The following is a 12,351-nucleotide window of genomic DNA, read 5'->3' on the forward strand; positions in this document are numbered from 1 at the left end:
GGAGGTACAAAAAAAGGACTCCAGGAAAAACAAAAACTGTAAGAAAACTTCGGTGCCCTTTCAGGTCGGGCCCTCTGGAGAGATGGCTGTGGTGCAGGGGGCAGAGGTGAATATGAACGTTGGCAAGCTGAAACTAAGCAAAAGAGCCAACAGAAGCACACAGCTGGCACTTCTGACATCTGGAAGCTGAGAAGAAAGTAGCAGAGAAGAAGGCCAAGCAGAAGGAGCTCAGTGAGAAAGAACTAAGCCAGGCCAGTGCTGCTGCCACCAGCCACACCACTAACAATGATGTGGGTGCCGAGGAGGAGAGCCTGGACCCAAACCAAAACCAATGATTTCTGCAGCCAAGCAGTCTGCCAACTAAAGGTCAATGGGGAACACCCACACCACACAAACTCCATGTAGGTGTGTTACTCATTCACTTCACTCAAGAATACAGCCATCTGCAGCCTGGGGACGACCTGGTGGCAGGTGGGATCCATACTAAAGAGCTTTTTGAGGAAAAGTTCATCTCCTATGACTTTGGAGGAGAGGGAGTCAAGTTGCAAGTCATGGACAATTCCAGGAATTACAAATCAGAAAATAAATTTATTCATATCAATAACAAACTGCATTAGGAGACATAACTGGAGTTCAGAGGAGTCCTGGGAAAACCAAGAAGGGTGAGCTGAACATCATTCCCTATAAGGTCACACTGCTGTCTCTTTGCTTGCATATGTTACCTCATCTTCACTTTGGCCTCAAAGACAAAGAAACACAATATTGTCAGAGATACTTGGACTTGATCCTGAATGACTTAGTGAGGCAGAAATTAATCATCTGCTCTAAGATCATCACATGTATAAGTTTCTTGGATGAGTCAGGATTCCTAGAGATTGGACCTCCCATGATGAGCATTATCCTAGAGGGAGCTGTGGCCATACCTTTTATCACCTACCACATGAGCTGGACCTGAATTTATATATGAGATTTGTTCCAGAATTCCACCAGAAGATGCTGGTTCTTGGTGGCACTTACCAGGTTTGTGAAATTGGGTGCCAGTTCCGTCATGAAGGAACTGATTTGACTCATGATCCTGAGTTCACCCCCTGTGAGCTCTACATGGTCCACACAGTCTATGAGGAGCTCATGGAAATCATGAAGATGATCTCAGAGACGATAAAGCACATTACAGGCAGTTACAAGGTCACTTACCATCCAGATGGCCCGGAAGACCATGCCTATGAGATTGACTTCACCCCATTCTCCATAGAATCAGAAATGGACAGGAGTTTCAGAAAGCCCTAGGGAAGAAGCTGCCAGAAACTAACTTCATGGAAAAGCTCTTGACTGCTCTCCACTCAGGCCCCAGCCAGGTTCCTTAATAAACTTGTTGGGGAGCTTCTGGAAGTGACATGCACCAATCTCACAGATAATGAACCCTTTGGCCAAATACCACTGCTCTAAAGAGGCTCTAGTAAGCACTATGAGTTGTTTGTCAGGGAGAATGACATATGCAATGCCTACCCTAAGCTGCATCACCCTATGTGGCAGTGGCAGCTTTCTGAAGAATAGGCCAAGGCCAAGGCCACTGGTAATAATGAGGCCATGTTCATAGATGAAAACTTCTGCAGTGCCCTGGACTATACCTGGGGCATGAACATTAATGGGCCTAATCACCATGTTTCTCAGACTCCAATAGCATCAAGGAAGTACTCTTGTTTTCTGCCATTAAACCCGAAAACTAGCAGGAAAATGTAGCAACTACTGATGCATCGGAAAGCACATAGCTGGCACCTCCTTCTAGAAAATCATTGCAAGTCACATAACTCACGCATCTTTGCATTTCTGCAAAAGATCAAGGACTGCAAGGGAATCCTTCTCTTGTTCCTCTTGCTTCACTCCTGCTTCCTTGAACCTGCCCATCCTCCTTCCATAGCCAAAAGGCCCTAGAAGCCACATGGACTGCAGCTGGGGACACCAGCTAACCTAGCCTAATGCTGGGCTGGGCTGTGCAAATATAGAGTGGAAACTCTGGGCACTGGCTTTAATCTTAGCCCTGATGCGACAAAATGGGACTTCTTCCATGTTGGTATAGAGGGAGATGGGACCTTGGAGACTCTGGGGTTTAATTCCACAGAAATAAAGCTTCCTAGGATACCTCATCCTCCCATGGGGACCTTGGGAAATTGTTATTCCCGTAGCACCCCAAGAATCCCACTTTCACCAGCAGCAGGTGGGGACACAGAGGACTCCCCATTGATAACACTTGTATAAACTGTCCATTTGACTATCACCAGAAAAGAGAAAAAAGGAATTAAGAATTCTGTTTATACTCCTTATAACCAAATAAACTGTTTGTCTCTAAAAAATAAAGAAAAGAAAAGAAGAGAAGAGAAAAGAATAATGGGTTGCAATAAGAAGCAAATCCAAATGTGATGTCAATTTAGGCAAATGACAAAGTGGAAAAAAGGAAAGTCTATTTGACTTTGATGCTGGGAACAGTCTCTTTAAAGTAGTTCAAGAAACCTAGTATTGAACCCATAGAAAGTGAAAAGTAACCTAATGTACTACTTGGCCAAGCAGTAAACTATATTTACATTGTTATACAAATGTAGACACTATTTACTCATTTTTATATTTCAGAGTCAATCCACAGACAAAGCAGGCATATAGGTGAAATTTCAGAACAAGTTGTAATTGTTAATAAATATCTGACAAGCCGAAACCGGTTTGGCTCAGTGGATAGAGCGTCGGCCTACGGACTGAAATGTCCCAGGTTCGATTCCGGTCAAGGGCATGTACCTTGGTTGCAGGCACATCCCCAGTGGGGAGTATGCAGGAGGCAGCTGATCGATGTTTCTCTCTCATCGATGTTTCTAACTCTCTATCTCTCTCCTTTCCTCTCTGTAAAAACTCAATAAAATATATTAAAAAAAAATAAATATCTGACAAGGTAAAATAATACATAGCTGACAGACAGAATGTGGGGATGGGGTGATATGTAGAGGAAGGGTAAGGCCATCTTCCAAATTGGAATGATACAAAGTTGGTGGAAACAAATAATTTACACATATTATTTAATATCACAGAAGTAACTTACTAATGGAAGCATTAAAATAATAAAAATACTAAATATTGGAAAGAGGATGGGAAAGAACAGGTTAATGTGAAATAAATGTTCATTTCTCATGAGTTAATTGATAATGACTATAAATTATAATTATGATACAGAGTTAGAATTATAATAACTGTACTTGTGGAAACAACTAGCCAAAGAATTAAATACAGGGACAATGAAAAGAGATAAAAATAAATCAAGAGCTGGCTGGGAAAATATCAGTGTTCCTGAGTTCTTCTGCATTATTTGATTTGTACCCAGTACAATTATTGTTTTGATAAAAATTAAAATTAAAAACAAAAAACCCTTAAACCTTGTATTGTTTAAGAAAATAGGGTTTGCCACTTCAGCTAAATATTTATATAGTATATGCATCCTAGAAGAGATTTTAAACTCTTTTCTGTTCATCTCCCTTCAGTGGGGCAGAAGATTGTGCAACTAATTTCTTCAATTCCTCCGTTGCCCCCTCTTCCCTCTCCCACTCCAAACTCTCTCTTTAACACACACACACGCACACACACACACACACACACACACACACACTGCCAGAATGAATAAAAAAATTGGCACAGTTCTTAAGGAGACACAAATATAGTAGTCACCATTTTTAATTGCCTGTCATAATTAAATTATTATTTCATGCCCAAAATAAAACTGTACAGACACTGGCATATTGTGAGCATTAAATTTGTGGTGACATAACAATTAGAGGAGTGTTCTGCAACCACTGATCTGGACATCATCCAGGGCTCAAGCCTGTTCTTTCCCTGGTCCCCTTTTCAGCCCTTCGGGACTCAGAAAAAAAAAAAAAGCATAGTTTTAATCTCACCTTGGGTCAATAGTCAACGTGGTTAGGAAATCGACTTTAAGCATATAAAAAATGAAAATAATTAGACAGTGAACATCCATAAACACATGACTACCTAGATTCTACCATCAATATTTTAGGGATTTGCTGTATGGCATACCTATCCATCTGTCTGTCCATTCATGTATTCGTTCAATCCCCTGTTTGATAGCATTGTATCTTAATGGCCTAATAAAGATATTTCACAATAAATCCAAATCTTTTATATTAATGTTAATAAGGAACCCACAGACAGATCTCAACAACAGCAAGGGGTTGGAATAGGCTCTCTTGGTTAAAGCTTTGAATAGAAGATGTTTTTTAAGAAAGCATTTGTTTCTCACAGAAAGTAACCATCTGTTCTTTCTGACGAGTTCTTTGACTCCTGTCATTTCTAACTATGTCTCTAAAATAGATTTTTCAGAGAACTGCTTATGGACCAATGGGGAAGAGTTCTTAGGGAAAAATTCACTGATTGTAGTAACACAAAACCAGAGGAACATGTGGATACAGCACTTCCTAGGTGATGATGATGATGATGATGATGATACCAATAGGTTTTGAAAAATGTCCAAAATCTGTTTCACAATTACCACAGAGATTTGAACACCACATCACCAAATCCTGGAGGAGTCTGAGTCTAAAACCCTGAGAGGGAGATTTCTAATTTTGAGACTCAGATAAACATCTCAACTCCTGAGGGCTATTTGAATACCAAGATAATTTACATGCCCTGAGTCACATTCCATTCTTATTGACTAGATTTCACTCTGAGGTTTGTGTTTCTGGTTCAAGTTCCTGAATTCAAGTCTCAAGCATTTGGGTTTTTGTTAATTTGTTTACTTGTTGAAAGGCATTGTTGAGGTAGTGCTGGTCAAATTTTAGGGGTAAGGTAATGAACCAGAAGCAACCTAACAGCCATTTTTGAAGTGTAAACACAAGTAGTTTACATCCACTTCTAATATAGGGAGCATCTATCCTTGGTGCCATTTGTCAGTGTCCTGGCATGAGATTTCACTTGTGCATTACATCTTGATGGTGAGTAGGGATGGAAGAGTGTGTTTTGGGAGAACTGGGGAAGGTGGAATTAGCAAGTGGTTGGAGAAAACTCATTTTAAAAAAGGAGACAGGAATAATACTGCCAGGAAGGGAGAAAAGGCCTAATCTGCAAAGAATCGGAACATAAACAGAATCCCGGGACAAAAAGACAAAGTAAAGATGAAAAGTAGGAGAGCAGTGTGAGCATCACCTACGTTAATAGAGACCAAATGGAGAAGAGACATCTCTGAACTCAGCTAGGAAGTGCTCAAGTAACCAGGCGGTGTCTGCTCAGATCTGGCCTGGGTGACAGGGTATGATAAAAATGAGATGGGTGCTAGGGACCGGTAAAATACCTCTGGAGAAGATAATCTGACCCACAGCTCTAAGGATGGACCCTCATTTGCTTAGCCCATCAGCACAACCCATCACCTTGGCCACAGTCAGGGGTTCAGGGATGGCCTTGTGGTCCTGGAGAAACAAGTACTCTCTCCTGGATGGTATACTCCATGGTTGTGAAGCTTGGAAATGCTACAGCCATGTTGACACCATGAAGGAATCAGTCTTAGCCATGGAAGGCAGAAAAATCAGATCCTTGAGGATAACACTGAAACACTGGATCAACCCCCTCTGAAACTTAAATGACCCGGTACTTAACAAATTTGACTTCATCATTAAATAGCTACAAATTGATAATGGTGTTGTCGTAGCCCAGAAAGCATCACTAGCCTACCTAATAGTACAGAATTACCCCTTATTAGAAAATCATATTGTATCACATCCTCTGACACATAGACAGAGGGATGAAGAAAACAAATCTCATTTCACCCAACACATATTCTTGCTAAAAACCAAAGTTAGAAGCAAATATACATGTTTGTGTTAGCAGACTGGTGGAGGTGGCGGTGGAGATGGTGGTGGTGGTGGTGGTGGTGGTGGTGGTGGTGGTTGGTGGTAGTGCAGTTGTGGCCATGAGAGGTAAGGAGGAGCTGAACTTGAAGTACAAAATTATATGGAGTATATCTCTCCCATTCACCATCTGTGACAGAGATAAAATACCTGAGCATGTAGGAACAGTGATCAGCAAACAGGTTTCTTCATATTTTCTCAGCTGTTCTTTCAAATTTGTTCTGTTTCTGACAGCTAGCAGCTCACACGAGGGGAGAAATGGTACACTTCTCTTCTGATTTTTCAGAGAAAAGAGCTACCTAAAAGGGAAAATAATCTTCAATAGTGTAATATTAGAATTCCGATCTGATAATGACTTTTCTAAGGAACCACTATATCCCCAAATAGTTTCTTTACACTATTGGTAAATAACTCTCTTTTCCTATGTGGAGATAATAAACCAACACAGTCTTATTGAGATGCTCAGAAAGTCTGCTAATATAAACTATTTGAGAAATACTCAGGTACTAGCAGAGAGAAGAAATTATAGCCAAAAGAAATAAAAGCGGCCATTTCCTTAGTATTTATTTCCAGGGTTGTGTGCCAGGCCAGTGTATAAATTGTCAGTGAGTAGCACCCAGGAGCCCTTTCCTGAGAATCCTAAACAAATTTCAGAGATCAAACAAGGCATCATTCTGGTTAGTAAATGAGGTCATAAAGTGGTTACACCGATTTCCAAGCAACCACTGTGTGTAGGAAGATTTTTTTTTCTTTATGAACTAAACACATTAACTTTTATAGAAGCTGATTTTCTTCTGAGAGCAATAGTGTATCTCATTCATCAAGACTGTGTTTGTATGTTACCAGGAGACAGAGAGTTAATAAATATGGTGCAAGTTAAAAAAGAGTGGCTCACCTCTGGGGAGGAATAAATGAGAAGAACCGGGGGCGATTACAGAAAGGGAGCAGCTTCCTTAATGCCTGTGTCCTGTGGCCAGATCCCTAGGGCTACTCAGACACATGAGTATAAACAACAGAAAGGTCAGGGATTAGCCTCCAAGTACATATCCAGTGACTTCTGGGGCTTAGCCCAGGAGAACATGGGTCAAGGCTATCATCAAAGTCATTTATGTACCAAGTACATCAAGAGGTAAATGAGAGCGTCTCTGCTCTCCTGAGATTTACACTCTATTTAGGAAGACAGATGCACAAGAGAGGTGGGATAGCACGCCTGATACTATGAGACAGGGCTGAGGGCGGTACAGCGCTGATACTGCTGCTCAGAGGATTACAGTGAGCTTGGGTAGTTGCGGAGAAAGAGGTGATTTTGAGCTGGGCTTTGCAGAGAGAGTAGTGCTAAATGGTTGGGTGGGTGAAAATGTGTAAAGGGGAGTCAAAGGGGTAAGAAGTAAAAGACGGATTCTGGGAAATCCATGGACCCCTTGCATGCCCACAAATTATTCCCTCATCTCTCCTTTTTAAGCAACGGTGTTGTATGTAAAGGAAGATGAATAAGACCAAGTGCCAAGGAGGCCTTCTAGATATCCCTCACTACAACATTTCCATTGTAGTGCTGGCTTTCTATGACTTCTTTGTGTACAATTACTTTCTCAATGTAGAAGATATGAAGAAAGGAACCATTGGCTCCAATCATGACAGTCCTTAGCAAACTAAAACGCAACAGCAGTCCTCCAGAACTTCAGAATAATAGTGACGTTCTCATGTGAGATCAGCAACCACTTCAGGCACAAGATGAAATTTTTTTTTAAGTTTTCTGGAGATGTGCTTAGGAAGAAATTTCAGGCCAAGAGTTAAATTAAGAAACTAGTCATTGAGCACTGGGACAAATCCATTTATGTCGATTTCTGCATCATCTGCCATATTACCAACATAGGCCTCAATGCCATCATGTGGATGGAAGGGAAAAAATGATAATATGGAAAATGATGACTACATCTGCTGTAAGTGTCAATGATCCTGGAGCTCTTTCCTGGAATTGCTGAATGGTTTCCATATTCTTAATGAGCAACACCTCTTTGGAAGGCGGTAGTGATGTCATGTGGACTGCAGAGCCCTGTTAAACATGAGCTCAACGTCAACTCAACTGCCTTTTAAGGTAATAATTTCATCACTTCAAATGCTCAAGCCACGTGTACAAAGCGTAAGACATGCTCTTATCCTATTTATTTCCTTCCAACCTCTGCTACCTCCCATCCTAGAGAGTGGCCCTACCATTTATCCTATCCAGTGACCTAAGCCAATTACCCAGACTCCTCTTTTTTTTTTTTTTTCTCACTGCAATTCCCACTCGTTTCACTACTACTCTCTTAGTAGTTTTCCTGTCTGTCCCTTGCATCCCCTTCCTATTGCTACTGCCTCTGATCAGGTTCACACCATTATGCAACTAGAATGTTACAAGTATCCTAACTGGTCTCCTTTGCTCTTCTACAACCTATTCCCCATACTGAATGAGGAGTCATCACTCAAAAGAAATTCTGTTCTTGTGACTCTCCTAATTTAAATCTTTCCCTGCTTCCAGGGCAGAGTTCAAACAATTCAGCTGGCAGAGACAAGTCTTAAAGATCTACCTCATGAACCTTCTCCTTTACCACACCCTCATTTCTTATCCAGCCAGGATGAAGTATTTTCACAATCTCTGAACACACACCTCTCCTTCCTGCTTCTACATCTTTGCCCAGGCTTCCTTGTGTGGAATGTTCTCTTTGTGACCAGGTCTACTTGGGCCACAAAGCTCACCTTTGAAGGCTCAGCTTAAGAATTATCTACAAAGTCTTTCCTGTCCGCTCCCTTAAGAATCATTTCTAATTCAGGGCTCTCTTGAAACCTGCATGGTCTTCTGGTATCACACACCTATTGTGCTTCCTGGATTCCCTCTCAGGCTGAAGACGGGGATGAAGATGCCACAGGCATCCCTGTGTTGGATTCATATTTGTACTGCCAACTGGCCCCATGTTAGGCTCTGCCAAAGGGAGTGCTAGAAAGAAACTGAAAGCCTGGAGGAGGAAGGGACTTGCCTCTTCCTGTCTGCTGCTGTTGGCTTCTTGTCTGCTTCCTGTTCCTGTGAGCAGAGCTCCAACAACTCTTCACCCTACTGAAGTAGCAGCTGAATCCAGCTTGAAATTTCTCCAGCCCTTCGGAATTGGCCTCCTTGTGCCCCACAAAGAGACTACAGCATGGGCCAGCACCCCTCCTCAAGCTCTGGGTCCCAGCCCTAGGGGCTCCTTCTCCAAGCTTCTAACGTTTTAGTAATTCTAACTTCTTTTCTTGTTCCCACATAGCGGCGGGAGCTGCTTCCTGCAGTTGCCTACCTCATGATGCTGTAGAGTTCTCTTTTTGCATTTTTATTTACCTAGCTAACAGCTACATCTGGTTAGCAATTCTTCAGATTAAATTTACTCTGTGTAAATAACTGGTGTGGTTTTCAATTTCTGACCGCACCCTGACTAACACAGAACCAAAGAAGTCCTTTAGCATGTGGGTTTCTAATTCATATTTCTTCCCATAAAAATCCTGAGGGATTAAAAAATACTTTGCGATGTAAAATCCATTCCAAAAAGTTTACTTCCAAAGCATGCACTGGGTTAATGTTCTGTAGGTAACTTTATTGAGGACACCCTCACTGACCTTCCATTTGACATCACTGTTTAGCAGGTCTCCTGGCTAATTAACGTCAAGTTACTTCCTCCAGGGCCGCAAAGAAGCCCTTTGTGACTATTCCCAACCTAAACCAACTGCACTCTTGCTTCCCATTCCAGTCCCCTTCTGACTGGGCCCACTCTCCTGAGTATCCGACCATGTTCGCCATTTGCATACGTCTTCTGCTCTTTCCTGCCCCAGCCTGAGAGCAGGATCATTTCATCTGCTTCTGAGAAGCCCCACCCCACAGCTCAGTAAATGGTACACAAATAAGAAATGAAGGAATGAAGTGAATCATCAGAGAAGAGGAAAACCCATTGCTCTGAGTCAACACTGTTGATTGGGTGGGAGGCCTTGGGCACAACAGCACTTGAAAAACATTGCTGATCACGCACCAGTATAATTCATGACCCTGGTTTCTTGTGAATGCCTCTGCCTGTTTGGCTCTTGTTATCTGGATCTAGGTCTCTTATAGGAAACATTATTTTAATGCCTATGCATCAGTGATGGAAGCAGTCATTAGCAGGAAGAGCATGAGTTCGGAGTCGGAAAAACCTAGGTATAAATTTTGAATCCACCACCCACTACCTATATGACCTTGGGTAAGTTATTTTACCTCTCAGAGCCTCCATATCCCCATCTGTATACTGGAGTTATAATGGTAACAGTAAACACTTATTAGGTGTGATAGGCCAGATATGTTCTGAGTGTTGTACATATATCTAATTTAATCCTATTATATTAGCTATTTACTATTATCACCCCCTTTTAGAGACAAGGTGAACAGTTTCAGAGGTTAAACAGCTTGTCTAAGATCACCCAGCTAGGGGTTCTCAGGGTCCAGGTGGAGAGCAAGGCAGTCTGGCTCCAGAGCCCAGCTTCCTAACCATCTGCTCTATTGCCTTTTTCCTTTCCTGATTCCCAGAAATCTCACTCACTGAGCTAATATATGTTGAGGGCGTGGCCCATCTAAGCATAGCATATAAGGAGCGAATCTGGCACCCGGGAAAGGAATTCAGAAAGAGCTTGCATTCAGTGGTGTGGGCTCAGATTAGATTTACCATTGAAATGACCTGGCTGCTACGACTGTTACTCTTGTGATGAACAATTTGGCAAAAGCCTCTGCCTCAAATAGTAGTAGCACATTTCCCTGCCACCCTTCGTGGACAGCTTGGTGAAAGGTATTTGGTTCTGTAATGTTTTTTCCATGTTGCTAAGGAAAAGGTGCTGTCATCAGATAAAAGGCGTGAGATGAACATGGAGCCACGTAACGCCACTAAAACCAGCCACTAAGCGAGCACACATGATCCGTTTACCCTGCTTTGGGCTTCTTCCCCATGCCCATCATTACCTGAGTACATAACATATTTACTCACTCATGTGTTGTCAATCCCACAAAAATATTGGCTCCAAAGGGCCAAAACTTTGTGCTTCTTTCCCTTTGCCTAAAACAGTGTCCTGCTCAGCGAGGATTCTGCTAAGTGCTTGTTGAACGAACAATGGGTTATGTCTTCAGTACCAGTGTCCCGCAAATACAGATTCTTCTGCTATGTGCATTCCGATGGCTGATGGGAATGGAGGATCTAATCCTCAAATGTAACTAAGCAGGTCCAGACACAGGGCAGAATCAGGGCTGGAACTTCCTTCGCTGCTGGAGTTCAGGATGCAGTGTCAGATACACCAGCCAGACAGGATCTCAGAGGCCACAATGTTTGAGGACGGAGCCCAATGAGGCAGGGAGGTGGTGTTGGTGTCAGCACTTCGGTCGATTTGAGAAATTCCCTTCAGCATTTAGTGCCGGAAAAAACATCGTCTCTTTCAAAAAACCTCCGTGCTGTCCTTTTTTTTGCTTTGGCTGCTTGGAAGCTTAGAGCCAAACTTACTGCTCAGTAATAGTAGTGGTGTGGGCCTAGGCTATGGTTCTAGAATCGTGCTATGTTAATACATTTATATCTTTTTCTTTTATTGCATATGAAACTTAGAAGGTAGACTATAAATGTAAATATCCAAATAAAGAATTCAGAGAAAACCAGGCACAGCAGGTCAAGCTGGTGACCCCAGAAGAACCCTCCCTCTCCTAGTGCCCTGCATGGCATTCTTCTGTCCCTTCCTGCACGCCCCCTGCCTCCAAATCCTGCCCATAGCTCCAATGGCAATGAATGTTCTCATTTGTCTCCTTCCAACTCCTTTTCTGTCACCTACACCAGCCGCATCCAGTGAATCTTTTCCTGTGCTCTTCTACCTACGCTGCATAGGACTCCCGCCTGCCCACAGAGAAAATCCATTGAGCTTCATAAACTCTCCAGCCACATTCTGTGCCATGCCCCGTTCAAACTGATGTTCAGTCAATGTGATTCTGTTTATAAAAATATATGGCGTGCCTACTACATGACTACATGCCTGGCCTCAGTCCTGGGGTGATGGAGCTGTAAAGCTTAGCGCCCTCTGAGAAGTCCCCTGACACCCTCGAGTTAATCACTTCTCCCTATATCCTACCTGTGCACCCCATTTATTCATCTATTATTTTGCTCCAATCCACACTGTTGAATGGGAACTTGCTTAGCTGGATGGTTTGTTTCCTCTGCTTGACTCTGAGTTCCTGGAAGCAGGAAACATCGTCTATTCACTCTGTCTTCAGGGCAGAGCTGGGCCCTTGACACAGTGGGTGCTGATATAGCTATATGTGTGTAAATAATATTTTTTTAATTGAGGAAAGTCAGGACACAAGAAGCAGAAATAGCACCCAGAACAGAGCCTTTCACGTAGTATGTGTTCACTAAATCCTTGTTTACTGGAAGAGAAAATGAGGTTCAGAGATACC

The 12,351-nt window shown here is 42.5% G+C and overlaps 1 long non-coding RNA gene and 1 pseudogene across 1 annotated transcript in view; one reads left to right on the plus strand and one right to left on the minus strand.

Annotated features, from left to right (window-relative positions):
- The window catches only part of LOC118673097, a 69,530-nt gene that overhangs the window by 41,938 nt on the left and 15,241 nt on the right, over positions 1–12,351 (minus strand). The window contains exon 4 of the long non-coding RNA XR_004973304.1: positions 6,045–6,193. This is a non-coding gene — a long non-coding RNA (uncharacterized LOC118673097). The remainder of the gene's footprint in view (positions 1–6,044; positions 6,194–12,351) is intronic.
- Positions 83–1,769, plus strand: LOC118673094 (annotated as a pseudogene).

The sequence above is a fragment of the Myotis myotis genome, unplaced genomic scaffold (genome assembly GCF_014108235.1).
Source record: "Myotis myotis isolate mMyoMyo1 unplaced genomic scaffold, mMyoMyo1.p scaffold_m19_p_18, whole genome shotgun sequence".
NCBI lineage: Eukaryota > Metazoa > Chordata > Mammalia > Chiroptera > Vespertilionidae > Myotis > Myotis myotis.